Source organism: Andrena cerasifolii, unplaced genomic scaffold (genome assembly GCF_050908995.1).
Source record: "Andrena cerasifolii isolate SP2316 unplaced genomic scaffold, iyAndCera1_principal scaffold1961, whole genome shotgun sequence".
NCBI lineage: Eukaryota > Metazoa > Arthropoda > Insecta > Hymenoptera > Andrenidae > Andrena > Andrena cerasifolii.
The window spans coordinates 1-19556 of NW_027486853.1; the positions used below are offsets into that span (position 1 = coordinate 1).

General features: G+C 25.0%; 2 long non-coding RNA genes across 42 annotated transcripts; both read right to left on the reverse strand.

Annotated features, from left to right (window-relative positions):
* Nucleotides 1-6: 6 nt before the first annotated feature.
* LOC143378269 (uncharacterized) lies at nucleotides 7-17387 on the reverse strand. 41 transcript variants are annotated; one of them, XR_013088051.1, is made up of 12 exons: nucleotides 16541-17386; nucleotides 15346-15478; nucleotides 14738-15075; nucleotides 13100-13561; nucleotides 11903-12035; nucleotides 10412-10931; nucleotides 7844-7986; nucleotides 5846-6456; nucleotides 5599-5643; nucleotides 3359-4004; nucleotides 2857-3043; nucleotides 1743-2365 (listed from the first exon to the last, which is right to left on the reverse strand). It is a non-coding gene; the product is annotated as an uncharacterized LOC143378269 (long non-coding RNA). The 41 variants fall into 41 exon arrangements; XR_013088052.1 differs by having other exon boundaries at nucleotides 5846-6433; nucleotides 7868-7986; nucleotides 10412-11134; nucleotides 11856-12035; XR_013088039.1 differs by having other exon boundaries at nucleotides 5846-6479; nucleotides 7868-7986; nucleotides 10412-11134; nucleotides 11856-12035.
* A 1361-nt stretch (nucleotides 17388-18748) lies between these two features.
* Nucleotides 18749-19545, reverse strand: LOC143378271 (uncharacterized). The gene is made up of 2 exons (XR_013088053.1): nucleotides 18973-19545; nucleotides 18749-18926 (listed from the first exon to the last, which is right to left on the reverse strand). It is a non-coding gene; the product is annotated as an uncharacterized LOC143378271 (long non-coding RNA).
* Between the last annotated feature and the right edge of the window lie 11 nt (nucleotides 19546-19556).

Sequence of the window (19556 nt, forward strand, 5' to 3'; positions counted from 1 at the left end):
ACCTATTTTTTTATTTACCTTTTTTTCTTTGGTTTATTTACCTAATTTTCTCTATTTATACACCTATTTTTTCTCTAGCTAATTTACCTATTTTTCTGTATTTATTTCCCTTTTTTTCTCTATTTATTTACTACTTTTGTTTTCTATATTTATTTTCCTATTTTTTCTCTATTTATTTTCCTATTTTTTCTCTATTTGTTTACCTCTTTTGTTTTCTCTACTTATTTACCTATTTTTCTCTGTTTATTTACCTATTTTCCCTATTTTATTTACCTATTTTTTCTCTAGCTAATTTACCTATTTTTCTGTATTTATTTCCCTTTTTTTCTCTATTTATTTACTACTTTTGTTTTCTATATTTATTTTCCTATTTTTTCTCTATATATTTTCCTATTTTTTCTCTATATATTTACCTATTTTTTCTCTCATTTATTTACCTATTTTTGCTCTGTTTAGTTACCTATTTTATCCTCTAATTTATTTACCTATTTTTTTATTTACCTTTTTTCCTTTGGTTTATTTACCTATTTTTCTCTATTTATACACCTATTTTTCTCCAGATAATTTACCTACTTTTTCTCTATTTATTTTCCTATTTTTTCTCTATTTGTTTCGCTCTTTTGTTTTCTCTACTTATTTACCTATTTTTCTCTGTTTATTTACCTATTTTTCCCTGTTTTATTTACCTATTTTTTCTCTATTTATTTACCTCTTTTGTTTTCTCTATTTATTTACCTACTTTTTCTCTAGTTATTTACCTCTTTTCTCTGTACTTATTTACCTACTTTGTTTTCTCTACTTCATTACCTATTTTTCTCTATTTATTTGCCTATTTTTTTCTCTAAATTATTTACCTATTTTTCTCTATTTATTTACCTCCTTTCTTTTCTCTATTTATTTACCTTTTTTTCCCCTCTATTTATTTACCTATTTTTTTAATTAGCTATTTTTCTCTATTTATACACCTATTTTTTCTCTAGTTTATTTACCTCTTTTTTCTGTATTTATTTACCTACTTTGTTTTCTCTCCTTCATTACCTATTTTTTTATTTACCTTTTTTCCTTGATTTATTTACCTATTTTTCTCTATTTATAAACCTATTTTTTCTCCAGATAATTTACCTATTTTTTCTCTATTTATTTTCCTATTTTTTCTCTATTTGTTTACCTTATTTGTTTTCTCTACTTATTTACCTATTTTTCTCTGTTTATTTACCTATTTTATCCTCTAATTTATTTACCTATTTTTTTATTTACCTTTTTTCCTTTGGTTTATTTACCTATTTTTCTCTATTTATACACCTATTTTTCTCCAGATAATTTACCTACTTTTTCCCTATTTATTTTCCTATTTTTTCTCTATTTGTTTCGCTCTTTTGTTTTCTCTACTTATTTACCTATTTTTCTCTATTTATTTACCTATTTTTCTCTATTTAGTTACCTCTTTTTTTCCTCTGTTTATTTACCAATTTTTTCTCTAGTTATTTACCGATTTTTCTTTCTCATTTATTTACCTATTTTTTCCACTAATTTCTTTACCTATTTTTTATTTACCTTTTTTTCCTTGATTTATTTAGCATTTTTTCCATAATTTATTTACCTATTTTTTCTCTATTTATTTACCTATTTTCCCTATTTTATTTGCCTATTTTTTCTCTATTTATTTACCTATTTTTCTCTATTTAGTTACCTTTTTTTCTCTAGTTATTTACCCATTTTCTTTCTCATTTATTTACCTATTTTTTCCTCTAATTTCTTTACCTATTTTTTTATTTACCTTTTTTTCTTTGATTTATTTAGCTATTTATCTCTATGTATACACCTATTTTTTCTCCAGATAATTTACCTATTTTTTCTCTATTTATTTTCCTATTTTTTCTCTATTTGTTTACCTCTTTTGTTTTGTCTACTTATTTACCTATTTTCCTCTGTTCATTTACCTATTTTTCCCTATTTTATTTACCTATTTTTTCTCTATTTATTTACCTCTTTTTTCTCTATTTATTTACCTATTTTTTCTCTAGTTATTTACCTCTTTTTTCTGTATTTATTTACCTACTTTGTTTTCTCTACTTCATTACCTATTTTTCTCTATTTATTTGCCTATTTTTTTCTCTAAATTATTTACCTATTTTTTTCTCTATTTATTTACCTCTTTTGTTTTCTCTACTTATTTACCTATTTTTCTCTGTTTATTTACCTATTTTCCCTATTTTATTTAACTATTTTTTCTCTATTTATTTACCTATTTTTCTCTATTTAGTTACCTCTTTTTTTCCTCTGTTTATTTACCAATTTTTTCTCTAGTTATTTACCCATTTTTCTTTCTCATTTATTTACCTATTTTTTCCTCTAATTTCTTTACCTATTTTTTATTTACCTTTTTTTCCTTGATGTATTTAGCAACTTTTCCCTATTTTATTTACCTATTTTTTCTCTATTTATTTACCTATTATTCCCTATTTTATTTACCTATTTTTCTCTATTTATTTACCTATTTTTCTTTATTTAGTTACCTCTTTTTTCCTCTATTTATTTACCAATTTTTTCTCTAGTTATTTACCCGTTTTCTTTCTCATTTATTTAACTATTTTTTCCTCTAATTTCTTTACGTATTTTTTTATTTACCTTTTTTTTTTTATTTATTTAGCTGTTTATCTCTATGTATACACCTATTTTTTCTCCAGATAATTTACCTATTTTTTCTCTATTTATTTTCCTATTTTTTCTCTATTTGTTTACCTCTTTTGTTTTCTCTACTTATTTACCTATTTTCCTGTGTTTATTTACCTATTTTCCCTATTTTATTTACCTATTTTTCTCTATTTATTTACCTATATTTCTCTATTCATTTACCTATTTTTCTCTATTTATTTACCTCTTCTTTCTCTATTTATTTACCTATTTTTCTCTCTATTTATTTACCTCTTTTGTTTTCTCTATTTATTTACCTATTTTCTGTAGATAATTTACCTATTTTTTCTCTGTTAATTTACCTACTTTTTCTCTATTATATTTACCTACCTTTTCTCTATTTATTTACCTATTTTTCTCTATATATTTACCTATTTTTCTCTCTCATTTATTTACGTATTTTTGTCTGTTTGTTTACCTATTTTTTCCTCTAATTTATATACCTATTTTTTTATTTACCTTTTTTCCTTTGGTTTATTTACCTGTTTTTCTCTATTTATTTACCTATTTTTCCCTATTTTATTTACCTATTTTTCTCTATTTATTTACCTATTTTTCTCTATTTAGTTACCTCTTTTTTCCTCTATTTATTTACCAATTTTTTCTCTAGTTATTTACCCATTTTCTTTCTCATTTATTTAACTATTTTTCTCTATATATTTACCTATTTTTCTCTCTCATTTATTTACGTATTTTTCTCTGTTTATTTACCTATTTTTTCCTCTAATTTATATACCTATTTTTTTATTTACCTTTTTTTCTTCGGTTTATTTACCTATTTTTCTCTATTTATACACCTATTTTTTCTCCAGCTAATTTACCTATTTTTCTCTATTTATTTCCCTATTTTTTATCTATTTATTTACTTCTTTTGTTTTCCCTATTTATTTTCCTATTTTTTCTCTATATATTTACCTATTTTTTTCTCTCATTTATTTACCTATTTTTCCTCTATTTATTTTCCAATTTTTTCTCTATTCATTTACTTTTTTCTATTTATTTACCTCTTTCTTTCTCTAATTTATACACCTATATTTTCTCTATTTATACACCTATATTTTCTCTATTTATTCACCTGTTTTTCTCTATTTATTTACCTATTTTTTCTCTAGTTATTTACCTCTTCTTTCTGTATTTATTTACCTACTTTGTTTTCTCTACTTCATTACCTATTTTTCTCTATTTATTTACCTCTTCTTTCTCTATTTATTTACCTATTTTTCTCTCTATTTATTTACCTCTTTTGTTTTCTCTATTTATTTACCTATTTTTCTCTAGATAATTTACCTATTTTTTCTCTGTTAATTTACCTACTTTTTCTCTATTATATTTACCTACCTTTTCTCTATTTATTTACCTATTTTTCTCTATATATTTACCTATTTTTCTCTCTCATTTATTTACGTATTTTTCTCTGTTTATTTACCTATTTTTTCCTCTAATTTATTTACATATTTTTTATTTACCTTTTTTTCTTTGGTTTATTTACCTATTTTTCTCTATTTATACACCTATTTTTTCTCTACCTAATTTACCTATTTTTCTGTATTTATTTACCTATTTTTTCTCTATTTATTTACCTCTTTTTCTCTATTTATTTACCTATTTTTCTCTAGATAATTTACCTATTTTTTCTCTATTTATTTACCTATTTTTTCTCTATTATATTTACCTACTTTTTCTCTACTTATTTACCTATTTTTCTCTATATATTTACCTATTTTTCTCTCTCATTTATTTACGTATTTTTCTCTGTTTATTTACCTATTTTTTCCTTTAATTTATTTACCTATTTTTTATTTACCTTTTTTCCTTTGGTTTATTTCCCTATTTTTTCTCTATTTATTTACCTCTTTTGTTTTCTCTATTTATTCTCCTATTTTTTCTCTATATATTTACCTATTTTTTTCTCTCATTTATTTACCTATTTTTTCTCTATTTATTTTCCAATTTTTTCTCGATTCATTTACTTTTTTCTATTTATTTACCTCTTTCTTTCTCTAATTTATACACCTATATTTTCTCTATTTATACACCTATATTTTCTCTATTTATTCACCTGTTTTTCTCTATTTATTTACCTATTTTTCTCTATTTATTTACCTCATTTTCTCTATTTATTTACCTATTTTTCTCTAGATAATTTACCTATTTTTTCTCTATTTATTTACCTATTTTTTCTCTATTATATTTACCTACTTTTTCTCTATTTATTTACATATTTTTCTCTATATATTTACCTATTTTTCTCTCTCATTTATTTACGTATTTTTTCTCTATTTATTTACCTCCTTTGTTTTCTCTATATATTTACCTTTTTTCCCTCTATTTGTTTAACTATTTTTTTTAATTAGCTATTTTTCTCTATTTATACACCTATTTTTTCTCTAGTTTATTTACCTCTTTTTTCTGTATTTATTTACCTACTTTGTTTTCTCTACTTCATTACCTATTTTTCTCTGTTTATTTACCTATTTTTTCCTTTAATTTATTTACCTATTTTTTATTTACCTTTTTTCCTTTGGTTTATTTCCCTATTTTTTCTCTATTTATTTACCTCATTTGTTTTCTCTATTTGTTTTCCTATTTTTTCTCTATATATTTACCTATTTTTTTCTCTCATTTATTTACCTATTTTTTCTCTATTTATTTTCCAATTTTTTTCTCTATTCATTTACTTTTTTCTATTTATTTACCTCTTTCTTTCTCTAATTTATACACCTATATTTTCTCTATTTATACACCTATATTTTCTCTATTTATTCACCTGTTTTTCTCTATTTATTTACCTATTTTTTCTCTATTTATTTACCTCATTTTCTCTATTTATTTACCTATTTTTCTCTAGATAATTTACCTATTTTTTCTCTATTTATTTACCTATTTTTTCTCTATTATATTTACCTACTTTTTCTCTATTTATTTACCTATTTTTCTCTATATATTTACCTATTTTTCTCTCTCATTTATTTACGTATTTTTCTCTGTTTATTTACCTATTTTTTCCTCTAATTTATTTACCTATTTTTTTATTTACCTTTTTTTCTTTGGTTTATTTACCTATTTTTCTCTATTTATACACCTATTTTTTCTCTAGCTAATTTACCTAGTTTTCTCTATTTATTTTCCTATTTTTTCTCTATATATTTACCTATTTTTTTCTCTCATTTATTTACCTATTTTTGCTCTGTTTAGTTACCTATTTTTTCCTCTAATTTATTTATCTATTTTTTTATTTACCTTTTTTCCTTGATTTATTTACCTATTTTTCTCTATTTATAAACCTATTTTTTCTCCAGATAATTTACCTATTTTTCCTCTATTTATTTTCCTATTTTTTGTCTATTTGTTTACCTCTTTTGTGTTCTCTACTTATTTACCTATTCTTCTCTGTTTATTTACCTATTTTCCCTATTTTATTTACCTATTTTTTCTCTATTTATTTACCTATTTTTCTCTATTTAGTTACCTCTTTTTTTCCTCTGTTTATTTACCAATTTTTTCTCTAGTTATTTACCCATTTTTCTTTCTCATTTATTTACCTATTTTTTCCTCTAATTTCTTTACCTATTTTTTATTTACATTTTTTTCCTTGATTTATTTAGAAATTTTTCCCTATTTTATTTACCTATTTTTCTCTATTTATTTACCTATTTTTCCCTATTTTATTCGCCTATTTTTCTCTATTTATTTACCTATATTTCTCTATTTATTTACCTATTTTTCTCTATTTATTTACCTCTTTTTTCTCTATTTATTTACCTATTTTTTCTCTAGTTATTTACCTCTTCTTTCTGTATTTATTTACCTACTTTGTTTTCTCTACTTCATTACCTATTTTTCTCTATTAATTTGCCTATTTTTTTCTCTAAATTATTTACCTATTTTTCTCTATTTATTTACCTATTTTCTGTATTTATTTACCTCCTTTGTATTCTCTATTTATTTACCTTTTTTCCCTCTATTTATTTAACTATTTTTTTTAATTAGCTATTTTTCTCTATTTATACACCTATTTTTTCTCTAGTTTATTTACCTCTTTTTTCTGTATTTATTTACCTACTTTGTTTTCTCTACTTCACTACCTATTTTTCTCTGTTTATTTACCTATTTTTTCCTCTAATTTATTTACCTATTTTTTATTTACCTTTTTTCCTTTGGTTTATTTCCCTATTTTTCTTTATTTATTTACCTCTTTTGTTTTCTCTATTTATTTTCCTATTTTTTCTCTATATATTTACCTATTTTCTTCTCTCATTTATTTACCAATTTTTTTCTATTTATTTTCCAATTTTTTCTCTATTCATTTACTTTTTTCTATTTATTTACCTCTTTCTTTCTCTAATTTATACACCTATATTTTCTCTATTTATACACCTATATTTTCTCTATTTATTCACCTGTTTTTCTATATTTATTTACCTATTTTTTCTCTATTTATTTACCTCTCTTTCTCTATTTATTTACCTATTTTTCTCTAGATAATTTACCTATTTTTTCTCTATTTATTTACATATTTTTTCTCTATTATATTTACCTACTTTTTCTCTATTTCTTTACCTATTTTTCTCTATATATTTACCTATTTTTCTCTCTCATTTATTTACGTATTTTTCTCTGTTTATTTACCTATTTTTTCCTCTAATTTATTTACCTATTTTTTTATTTACCTTTTTTTCTTTGGTTTATTTACCTATTTTTCTCTATTTATACACCTATTTTTTCTCTAGCTAATTTACCTATTTTTCTCTATTTATTTTCCTATTTTTTTTTATATTTTTACCTATTTTTTTCTCTCATTTATTTACCTATTTTTGCTCTGTTTAGTTACCTATTTTTTCCTCTAATTTATTTATCTATTTTTTTATTTACCTTTTTTCCTTGCTTTATTTACCTATTTTTCTCTATTTATAAACCTATTTTTTCTCCAGATAATTTACCTATTTTTCCTCTATTTATTTTCCTATTTTTTCTCTATTTGTTTACCTGTTTTGTTTTCTCTACTTATTTACCTATTTTTCTCTGTTTATTTACCTATTTTCCCTATTTTATTTACCTATTTTTTCTCTATTTATTTACCTATTTTTCTCTATTTAGTTACCTCTTTTTTTCCTCTGTTTATTTACCAATTTTTTCTCTATTTATTTACCAATTTTTCTCTCTATTTATTTACCTCTTTTGTTTTCTCTATTTATTTACCTATTTTTCTCTAGATAATTTACCTATTTTTTCTCTGTTAATTTACCTACTTTTTCTCTATTATATTTACCTACCTTTTCTCTATTTATTTACCTATTTTTCTCTATATATTTACGTATGTTTTCCTCTAATTTATTTACCTATTTTTTTATTTACCTTTTTTTCTTTGGTTTATTTACCTATTTTTCTCTATTTATACACCTATTTTTTCTCTAGCTAATTTACCTATTTTTCTCTATTTATTTCCCTATTTTTTCTCTATTTATTTACCTCCTTTGTTTTCTCTATTTATTTACCTTTTTTCCCTCTATTTATTTACCTATTTTTTTTAATTAGCTATTTTTCTCAATTTATACACCTATTTTTTCTCTAGTTTATATACCTCTTTTTTCTGTATTTATTTACCTACTTTGTTTTCTCTACTTCATTACCTATTTTTCTCTGTTTATTTACCTATTTTTTCCTCTAATTTATTTACCTATTTTTTATTTACCTTTTTTCCTTTGGTTTATTTACCTATTTTTCTCTATTTATACTCCTATTTTTTCTCTACCCAATTTACCTGTTTTTCTGTATTTATTTACCTATTTTTTCTCTATTTATTTACCTCTTTTTTCTCTATTTATTTACCTATTTTCCCTATTTTATTTACCTATTTTTCTCTATTTATTTACCTATTTTTCTCTATTTAGTTACCTCTTCTTTCCTCTATTTATTTACAAATTTTTTCTCTAGTTATTTACCCGTTTTCTTTCTCATTTATTTAACTATTTTTTCCTCTAATTTCTTTACCTATTTTTTTAGTTACCTTTTTTCTTTGATTTATTTAGCTATTTATCTCTATGTATACACCTATTTTTTCTCCAGATAATTTACCTATTTTTTCTCTATTTATTTTCCGATTTTTTCTCTATTTGTTTACCTCTTTTGTTTTCTCTATTTATTTACCTTTTTTCCCTCTATTTATTTAACTATTTTTTTTAATTAGCTATTTTTCTCTATTTATACACCTATTTTTTCTGTAGTTTATTTACCTCTTTTTTCTGTATTTATTTACCTACTTTGTTTTCTCTACTTCATTACCTATTTTTCTCTGTTTATTTACCTATTTTTTCCTCTAATTTATTTTCCTATTTTTTATTTACCTTTTTTCCTTTGGTTTATTTACCTATTTTTCTCTATTTATACACCTATTTTTTCTCTACCTAATTTACCTATGCTTCTGTATTTATTTCCCTATTTTTCTCTATTTATTTACCTCTTTTGTTTTCTCTATTTATTTTCCTATTTTTTCTCTATATATTTACCTATTTTTTTCTCTCATTTATTTACCTATTTTTGCTCGGTTTAGTTACCTATTTTTTCCTCTAATTTATTTACCTATTTTTTTATTTACCTTTTTTCCTTGATTTATTTACCTATTTTTCTCTATTTATAAACCTCTTTTTTCTCCAGATAATTTACCTATTTTTGTCTATTTATTTTCCTATTTTTTCTCTATTTGTTTACCTCTTTTGTTTTCTCTACTTATTTACCTATCTTTCTCTGTTTATTTACCTATTTTCCCTATTTTATTTTCCTATTTTTCCCTATTTTATTTACCTATTTTTCTCTATTTATTTACCTATTTTTCTCTATTTATTTACCAATTTTTTCTCTAGTTATTTACCCATTTTCTTTCTCATTTATTTAACTATTTTTTCCTCTAATTTATTTACCTATTTTTTTATTTACCTTTTTTTCTTTGATGTATTTAGCTATTTATCTCTATGTATACACCTATTTTTTCTCCAGAAAATTTACCTATTTTTTCTCTATTTATTTTCCTATTTTTTCTCTATTTGTTTACCTCTTTTGTTTTCTCTACTTATTTACCTATTTTTCTCTGTATATTTACCTATTTTTCCCTATTTTATTTACCTATTTTTCTCTATTTATTTACCTCTTTTGTTATCTCTATTTATATACCTATTTTTTCTATAGTTATTTACCTCTTTTTTTTCTGTATTTATTTACCTACTTTGTTTTCTCTACTTCATTACCTATTTTTCTCCATTTATTTGCCTATTTTTTCTCTAAATTATTTACCTATTTTTTCTCTATTTATTTACCTCCTTTGTTTTCTCTATTTATTTACCTTCTTTTCCCTCTATTTATTTACCTATTTTTTTTAATTAGCTATTTTTCTCAATTTATACACCTATTTTTTCTCTAGTTTATTTACCTCTTTTTTCTGTATTTATTTACCTACTTTGTTTTCTCTACTTCATTACCTATTTTTCTCTGTTTATTTACCTATTTTTTCCTCTAATTTATTTACCTATTTTTTATTTACCTTTTATCCTTTGGTTTAATTACCTATTTTTCTCTATTTATACACCTACTTTTTCTCTACCTAATTTACCTATTTTTCGGTATTTATTTACCTATTTTTTCTCTATGTATTTACCTATTTTTTCTCTATTATTTTTACCTACTTTTTCTCTATTTATTTACCTATTTTTCTCTATATATTTACCTATTTTTCTCTCTCATTTATTTACGTATTTTTCTTTGTTTATTTACCTATTTTTTCCTCTAATTTATTTACCTATTTTTTTATTTACCTTTTTTTCTTTGGTTTATTTACCTATTTTTCTCTATTTATACACCTATTTTTTCTCTAGCTAATTTACCTATTTTTCTCTATTTATTTCCCTTTTTTCTCTATTTATTTACTACTTTTGTTTTCTATATTTATTTTCCTATTTTTTCTCTATATATTTACCTATTTTCTCTCTCGTTTATTTACCTATTTTTGCTCTGTTTAGTTACCTATTTTTTCCTCTAATTTATTTACCTATTTTTTTATTTACCTTTATTCCTTGATTTATTTACCTATTTTTCTCTATTTATAAACCTCTTTTTTCTCCAGATAATTTACCTATTTTTCTCTATTTATTTTCCTATTTTTTCTCTATTTGTTTACCTCTTTTGTTTTCTCTACTTATTTACCTATTTTTCTCTGTTTATTTACCTATTTTCCCTATTTTATTTACCTATTTTTCTCTATTTATTTACCTATTTTTCGCTATTTAGTTACCTCTTTTTTTCCTCTGTTTATTTACCAATTTTTTCTCTAGTTATTTACCCATTTTTCTTTCTCATTTATTTACCTATTTTTTCCTCTAATTTCTTTACCTATTTTTTATTTACCTTTTTTTCCATGATTTATTTAGCAATTTTTCCCTATTTTATTTACCTATTTTTCTCTATTTATTTACCTATTTTCCCTATTTTATTTACCTATTTTTCTCTATTTATTTACCTATTTTTCTCTATTTAGTTACCTCTTTTTTCCTCTATTTATTTACCAATTTTTTCTCTAGTTATTTAGCCGTTTTCTTTCTCATTTATTTAACTATTTTTTCCTCTAATTTCTTTACCTATTTTTTTATTTACCTTTTTTTCTTTGATTTATTTAGCTATTTATCTCTATGTATACACCTATTTTTTCTCCAGATAATTTACCTATTTTTTCTCTATTTATTTTCCGATTTTTTCTCTATTTGTTTACCTCTTTTGTTTTCTCTATTTATTTACCTTTTTTCCCTCTATTTATTTAACTATTTTTTTTAATTAGCTATTTTTCTCTATTTATACACCTATTTTTTCTCTAGTTTATTTACCTCTTTTTTCTGTATTTATTTACCTACTTTGTTTTCTCTACTTCATTACCTATTTTTCTCTGTTTATTTACCTATTTTTTCCTCTAATTTATTTACCTATTTTTTATTTACCTTTTTTCCTTTGGTTTATTTGCCTATTTTTCTTTATTTATACACCTATTTTTTCTCTACCAAATTTACCTATTTTTCTGTATTTATTTACCTATTTTTTCTCTATTTATTTACCTCTTTTTTCTCTATTTATTTACCTATTTTTCTCTAGATAATTTACCTATTTTTTCTCTATTTATTTACCCATTTTTTCTCTATTATATTTACCTACTTTTTCTCTATTTATTTACCTATTTTTCTCTATATATTTACCTATTTTTCTCTCTCATTTATTTACGTATTTTTCTCTGTTTATTTACCTATTTTTTCCTCTAATTTATTTACCTATTTTTTTATTTGCCTTTTTTTCTTTGGTTTATTTACCTGTATGTGTATGTATGTGTGATTTATTGCTTCCCCTCAGGGTTACATTTCTCCTTTACATTTTCCTTAACCTAATCTTATCCTATCCTTATCCTAAGTCCTTATCCTACTTCCATCGCACTCGCCTCGCTCGCTCTCCCTCTCAGCTCTCCCGCTCGCCGCCCCCCCCCCCTCTATCCACGCTCTTATACTATTCCCCTTTCCTCCGCCTTCGACTTCCATTTCCTTTCTTTCCTTCCATTCCTCCTTTCATTCATTAGTTCCTTTCTCCCTCCCTCCTTCCCTCTCCTTTCTCCCCGTTTCCTCCTTCTCACTCCCGTCTCATTTCCTCTATCCTCTTCATCCATTCCTCTCCCTTACCTCCTTCGTCCAATATTTCCTTTATCCTTTCCCCTATTCCTCTCTCCCCTCCCTCTTCTTCCCTTGCACATCTCTCTAAAACGTGTTCCCACGTCTCTTCTTCCCCCCCGCATACCCTGCATCTCCTCTCCTCTTCCTTCTCCCAGTACCTCCCCCCCCCTCATTTCGTTCCCCAGCCTAAATCTTGCTATCCTCCTGTACCTCCCTTCACTCCATCCCTCTGCCAGATATTTCGGAATCCCCTTTGTTACTATCTCCCTGTACCATCTGTTGTATTTGGACTCCCTTATTTTTTCCCTTCTCTCCTCTGCCTGTCTCCTGCTGTCTTCTTTCTTCATTTCTTCGTAACCCCCTCTTTCCCTTTCCCTTTCGTTACCTTCACTCCCTCCTCTCTCCATCCTAAACTCCTTTCTCTCTATTTCCCACCTAGACAACTCTCTCCCCTCCTCCCTCTCCCTCTCCTTCACCTCTTTCAGACATAATCTGGCCAACTCCCCTCCCTCTCCCCTGCTCAGCTTCTCCTCGTATTTCCACGCCCTTCCCCCCGCCCACGTCCTCAGCTTTTCCCTCTTTGTCTCCTCCCTCACCATATATCCTGGCGTCCTCCAGTCTACCCCCAACGACCATCTTATGAATCTTTCCTGTACCCTCTCTACCTCCTCCCTCTCCTTCCACCCCCATACCTCCGCCCCTGGTTTATTTACCTATTTTTCTCTATTTATACACCTATTCTTTCTCTAGCTAATTTACCTATTTTTCTCTATTTATTTCCCTATTTTTCTCTATTTATTTACCTCTTTTGTTTTCTATATTTATTTTCCTATTTTTCTCTATATATTTACCTATTTTTTTCTCTCATTTATTTACCTATTTTTGCTCTGTTTAGTTACCTATTTTTTCCTCTAATTTATTTACCTATTTTTTTATTTGCCTTTTTTTCTTTGGTTTATTTACCTATTTTTTCTCTATTTATTTTCCTATTTTTTCTCTATTTGTTTACCTCTTTTGTTTTCTCTACTTATTTACCTATTTTCCTCTGTTTATTTACCTATTTTTCCCTATTTTATTTACCTATTTTTTCTCTATTTATTTACCTCTTTTTTCTCTATTTATTTACCTATTTTTTCTCTAGTTATTTACCTCTTTTGTTTTCTCTATTTATTTACCTATTTTTCTCTAGATAATTTACCTATTTTTCTCTATTTATTTACCTATTTTTTCTCTGTTTATTTAAATATTTTTCCCTGTAATTTATATACCTATTTTTTTATTTACCTTTTTTCCTTTGGTTTATTTACCTATTTTTCTCTATTTATACACCTACTTTTTCTCTACCTAATTTACCTATTTTTCGGTATTTATTTACCTATTTTTTCTCTATGTATTTACCTATTTTTTCTCTATTATTTTTACCTACTTTTTCTCTATTTATTTACCTATTTTTCCCTATATATTTACCTATTTTTCTCTCTCATTTATTTACGTATTTTTCTTTGTTTATTTACCTATTTTTTCCTCTAATTTATTTACCTATTTTTTTATTTACCTTTTTTTCTTTGGTTTATTTACCTATTTTTCTCTATTTATACACCTATTTTTTCTCTAGCTAATTTACCTATTTTTCTCTATTTATTTCCCTTTTTTCTCTATTTATTTACTACTTTTGTTTTCTATATTTATTTTCCTATTTTTTCTCTATATATTTACCTATTTTCTCTCTCGTTTATTTACCTATTTTTGCTCTGTTTAGTTACCTATTTTTTCCTCTAATTTATTTACCTATTTTTTTATTTACCTTTATTCCTTGATTTATTTACCTATTTTTCTCTATTTATAAACCTCTTTTTTCTCCAGATAATTTACCTATTTTTCTCTATTTATTTTCCTATTTTTTCTCTATTTGTTTACCTCTTTTGTTTTCTCTACTTATTTACCTATTTTTCTCTGTTTATTTACCTATTTTCCCTATTTTATTTACCTATTTTTCTCTATTTATTTACCTATTTTTCGCTATTTAGTTACCTCTTTTTTTCCTCTGTTTATTTACCAATTTTTTCTCTAGTTATTTACCCATTTTTCTTTCTCATTTATTTACCTATTTTTTCCTCTAATTTCTTTACCTATTTTTTATTTACCTTTTTTTCCATGATTTATTTAGCAATTTTTCCCTATTTTATTTACCTATTTTTCTCTATTTATTTACCTATTTTTCCCTATTTTATTTACCTATTTTTCTCTATTTATTTACCTATTTTTCTCTATTTAGTTACCTCTTTTTTCCTCTATTTATTTACCAATTTTTTCTCTAGTTATTTAGCCGTTTTCTTTCTCATTTATTTAACTATTTTTTCCTCTAATTTCTTTACCTATTTTTTTATTTACCTTTTTTTCTTTGATTTATTTAGCTATTTATCTCTATGTATACACCTATTTTTTCTCCAGATAATTTACCTATTTTTTCTCTATTTATTTTCCGATTTTTTCTCTATTTGTTTACCTCTTTTGTTTTCTCTATTTATTTACCTTTTTTCCCTCTATTTATTTAACTATTTTTTTTAATTAGCTATTTTTCTCTATTTATACACCTATTTTTTCTCTAGTTTATTTACCTCTTTTTTCTGTATTTATTTACCTACTTTGTTTTCTCTACTTCATTACCTATTTTTCTCTGTTTATTTACCTATTTTTTCCTCTAATTTATTTACCTATTTTTTATTTACCTTTTTTCCTTTGGTTTATTTGCCTATTTTTCTTTATTTATACACCTATTTTTTCTCTACCAAATTTACCTATTTTTCTGTATTTATTTACCTATTTTTTTTCTATTTATTTACCTCTTTTTTCTCTATTTATTTACCTATTTTTCTCTAGATAATTTACCTATTTTTTCTCTATTTATTTACCCATTTTTTCTCTATTATATTTACCTACTTTTTCTCTATTTATTTACCTATTTTTCTCTATATATTTACCTATTTTTCTCTCTCATTTATTTACGTATTTTTCTCTGTTTATTTACCTATTTTTTCCTCTAATTTATTTACCTATTTTTTTATTTGCCTTTTTTTCTTTGGTTTATTTACCTGTATGTGTATGTATGTGTGATTTATTGCTTCCCCTCAGGGTTACATTTCTCCTTTACATTTTCCTTAACCTAATCTTATCCTATCCTTATCCTAAGTCCTTATCCTACTTCCATCGCACTCGCCTCGCTCGCTCTCCCTCTCAGCTCTCCCGCTCGCCGCCCCCTCCCCTCTATCCACGCTCTTATACTATTCCCCTTTCCTCCGCCTTCGACTTCCATTTCCTTTCTTTCATTCCATTCCTCCTTTCATTCATTAGTTCCTTTCTCCCTCCCTCCTTCCCTCTCCTTTCTCCCCGTTTCCTCCTTCTCACTCCCGTCTCATTTCCTCTATCCTCTTCATCCATTCCTCTCCCTTACCTCCTTCGTCCAATATTTCCTTTATCCTTTCCCCTATTCCTCTCTCCCCTCCCTCTTCTTCCCTTGCACATCTCTCTAAAACGTGTTCCCACGTCTCTTCTTCCCCCCCGCATACCCTGCATCTCCTCTCCTCTTCCTTCTCCCAGTACCTCCCCCCCCTCATTTCGTTCCCCAGCCTAAATCTTGCTATCCTCCTGTACCTCCCTTCACTCCATCCCTCTGCCAGATATTTCGGAATCCCCTTTGTTACTATCTCCCTGTACCATCTGTTGTATTTGGACTCCCTTATTTTTTCCCTTCTCTCCTCTGCCTGTCTCCTGCTGTCTTCTTTCTTCATTTCTTCGTAACCCCCTCTTTCCCTTTCCCTTTCGTTACCTTCACTCCCTCCTCTCTCCATCCTAAACTCCTTTCTCTCTATTTCCCACCTAGACAACTCTCTCCCCTCCTCCCTCTCCCTCTCCTTCACCTCTTTCAGACATAATCTGGCCAACTCCCCTCCCTCTCCCCTGCTCAGCTTCTCCTCGTATTTCCACGCCCTTCCCCCCGCCCACGTCCTCAGCTTTTCCCTCTTTGTCTCCTCCCTCACCATATATCCTGGCGTCCTCCAGTCTACCCCCAACGACCATCTTATGAATCTTTCCTGTACCCTCTCTACCTCCTCCCTCTCCTTCCACCCCCATACCTCCGCCCCTGGTTTATTTACCTATTTTTCTCTATTTATACACCTATTCTTTCTCTAGCTAATTTACCTATTTTTCTCTATTTATTTCCCTATTTTTCTCTATTTATTTACCTCTTTTGTTTTCTATATTTATTTTCCTATTTTTCTCTATATATTTACCTATTTTTTTCTCTCATTTATTTACCTATTTTTGCTCTGTTTAGTTACCTATTTTTTCCTCTAATTTATTTACCTATTTTTTTATTTGCCTTTTTTTCTTTGGTTTATTTACCTATTTTTTCTCTATTTATTTTCCTATTTTTTCTCTATTTGTTTACCTCTTTTGTTTTCTCTACTTATTTACCTATTTTCCTCTGTTTATTTACCTATTTTTCCCTATTTTATTTACCTATTTTTTCTCTATTTATTTACCTCTTTTTTCTCTATTTATTTACCTATTTTTTCTCTAGTTATTTACCTCTTTTGTTTTCTCTATTTATTTACCTATTTTTCTCTAGATAATTTACCTATTTTTCTCTATTTATTTACCTATTTTTTCTCTGTTTATTTACCTATTTTTCCCTCTAATTTATATACCTATTTTTTTATTTACCTTTTTTCCTTTGGTTTATTTACCCTATTTTTCTCTATTTATACACCTATTTTTTCTCTACCTAATTTACCTATTCTTCTGTATTTATTTCCTATTTTTTCTCTATTTATTTACCTCTATTGTTTTCTCTATTTATTATCCTATTTTTTCTCTATATATTTACCTATTTTTTTCTCTCATTTATTTACCTATTTTTGCTCGGTTTAGTTACCTATTTTTTCCTCTAATTTATTTACCTATTTTTTTATTTACCTTTTTTCTTGATTTATTTACCTATTTTTCTCTTATTTATAAACCTCTTTTTTCTCCAGATAATTTACCTATTTTTCTCTATTTATTTTCCTATTTTTTCTCTATTTGTTTACCTCTTTTGTTTCTCTACATATTTACCTATTTTTCCTGTTTATTTACCTATTTTCCCTATTTTATTACCTATTTTTCTCTATTTATTTACCTATTTTTCTCTATTTAGTTACCTCTTTTTTTTCCTTCTGTTTATTTACCAATTTTGTCTCTAGTTATTTACCCATTTTTCTTTCTCATTTATTTACCTAGTTTTTTCCTCTAATTTCTTTACCTATTTTTTATTTACACTTTTTTCTATGATTTAATTAGGCAATTTTTCCCTATTTTATTTACCTATTTTTCTCTATTTATTTACCTATTTTCCCTATTTTATTTACCTATTTTTCCCTATTTTATTTACCTATTTTTCTCTATTTATTTACCTATTTTTCTCTATTTTTTTACCAATTTTTTCTCTTAGTTATTTACCCCGTTTTCTTTCTCATTTATTTAACTATTTTTTCCTCTAATTTCTTTACTATTTTTTATTTACCTTTTTTTTCCATGATTTATTTAGCAATTTTTCCCTATTTTATTTACCTATTTTTCTCTATTTATTTACCTATTTTTCCCTATTATATTTACCTATTTTTCCCTATTTTATTTACCTATTTTTCTCTATTTATTTACCTATTTTTCTCTATTTATTTACCAATTTTTTCTCTAGTTATTTACCCATTTTCTTTCTCATTTATTTAACTATTTTTTCCTCTAATTTCTTTACCTATTTTTTTATTTACCTTTTTTTCTTTGATGTATTTAGCTATTTATCTCTATGTATACACCTATTTTTTCTCCAGATAATTTACGTATCTTTTCTCTATTTATTTTCCGATTTTTTCTCTATTTGTTTACCTCTTTTTTCTCTATTTATTTACCTATTTTTCTCTAGATAATTTACCTATTTTTTCTCTATTTATTTACCCATTTTTTCTCTATTATATTTACCTACTTTTTCTCTATTTATTTACCTATTTTTCTCTATATATTTACCTATTTTTCTCTCTCATTTATTTACGTATTTTTCTCTGTTTATTTACCTATTTTTTCCTCTAATTTATTTACCTATTTTTTTATTTGCCTTTTTTCATTGGTTTATTTACCTATTTTTCTCTATTTATACACCTATTTTTTCTCTAGCTAATTTACCTATTTTTCTCTATTTATTTCCCTATTTTTCTCTATTTATTTACCTCTTTTGTTTCTATATTTATTTTCCTATTTTTTCTCTATATATTTACCTATTTTTTTCTCTCATTTATTTACCTATTTTTGCTCTGTTTAGTTACCTATTTTTTCCTCTAATTTATTTACCTATTTTTTTATTTGCCTTTTTTTCTTTGGTTTATTTACCTATTTTTTCTCCATTTATTTTCCTATTTTTTCTCTATTTGTTTACCTCTTTTGTTTTCTCTACTTATTTACCTATTTTCCTCTGTTTATTTACCTATTTTTCCCTATTTTATTTACCTATTTTTCTCTTATTTATTTACCTCTTTTTTCTCTATTTATTTACCTATTTTTTCTCTAGTTATTTACCTCTTTTGTTTTCTCTATTTATTTACCTATTTTTCTCTAGATAATTTACCTATTTTTCTCTATTTATTTACCTATTTTTTCTCTGTTTATTTACCTATTTTTCCCTCTAATTTATATACCTATTTTTTTATTTACCTTTTTTCCTTTGGTTTATTTACCTATTTTTCTCTATTTATACACCTATTTTTTCTCTACCTAATTTACCTATTCTTCTGTATTTATTTCCCTATTTTTTCTCTATTTATTTACCTCTTTTGTTTTCTCTATTTATTTTCCTATTTTTTCTCTATATATTTACCTATTTTTTTCTCTCATTTATTTACCTATTTTTGCTCGGTTTAGTTACCTATTTTTTCCTCTAATTTAGTTACCTATTTTTTTATTTACCTTTTTTTCCTTGATTTATTTACCTATTTTTCTCTATTTATAAACCTCTTTTTTCTCCAGATAATTTACCTATTTTTCTCTATTTATTTTCCTATTTTTTCTCTATTTGTTTACCTCTTTCGTTTTCTCTACATATTTACCTATTTTTCTCTGTTTATTTACCTATTTTCCCTC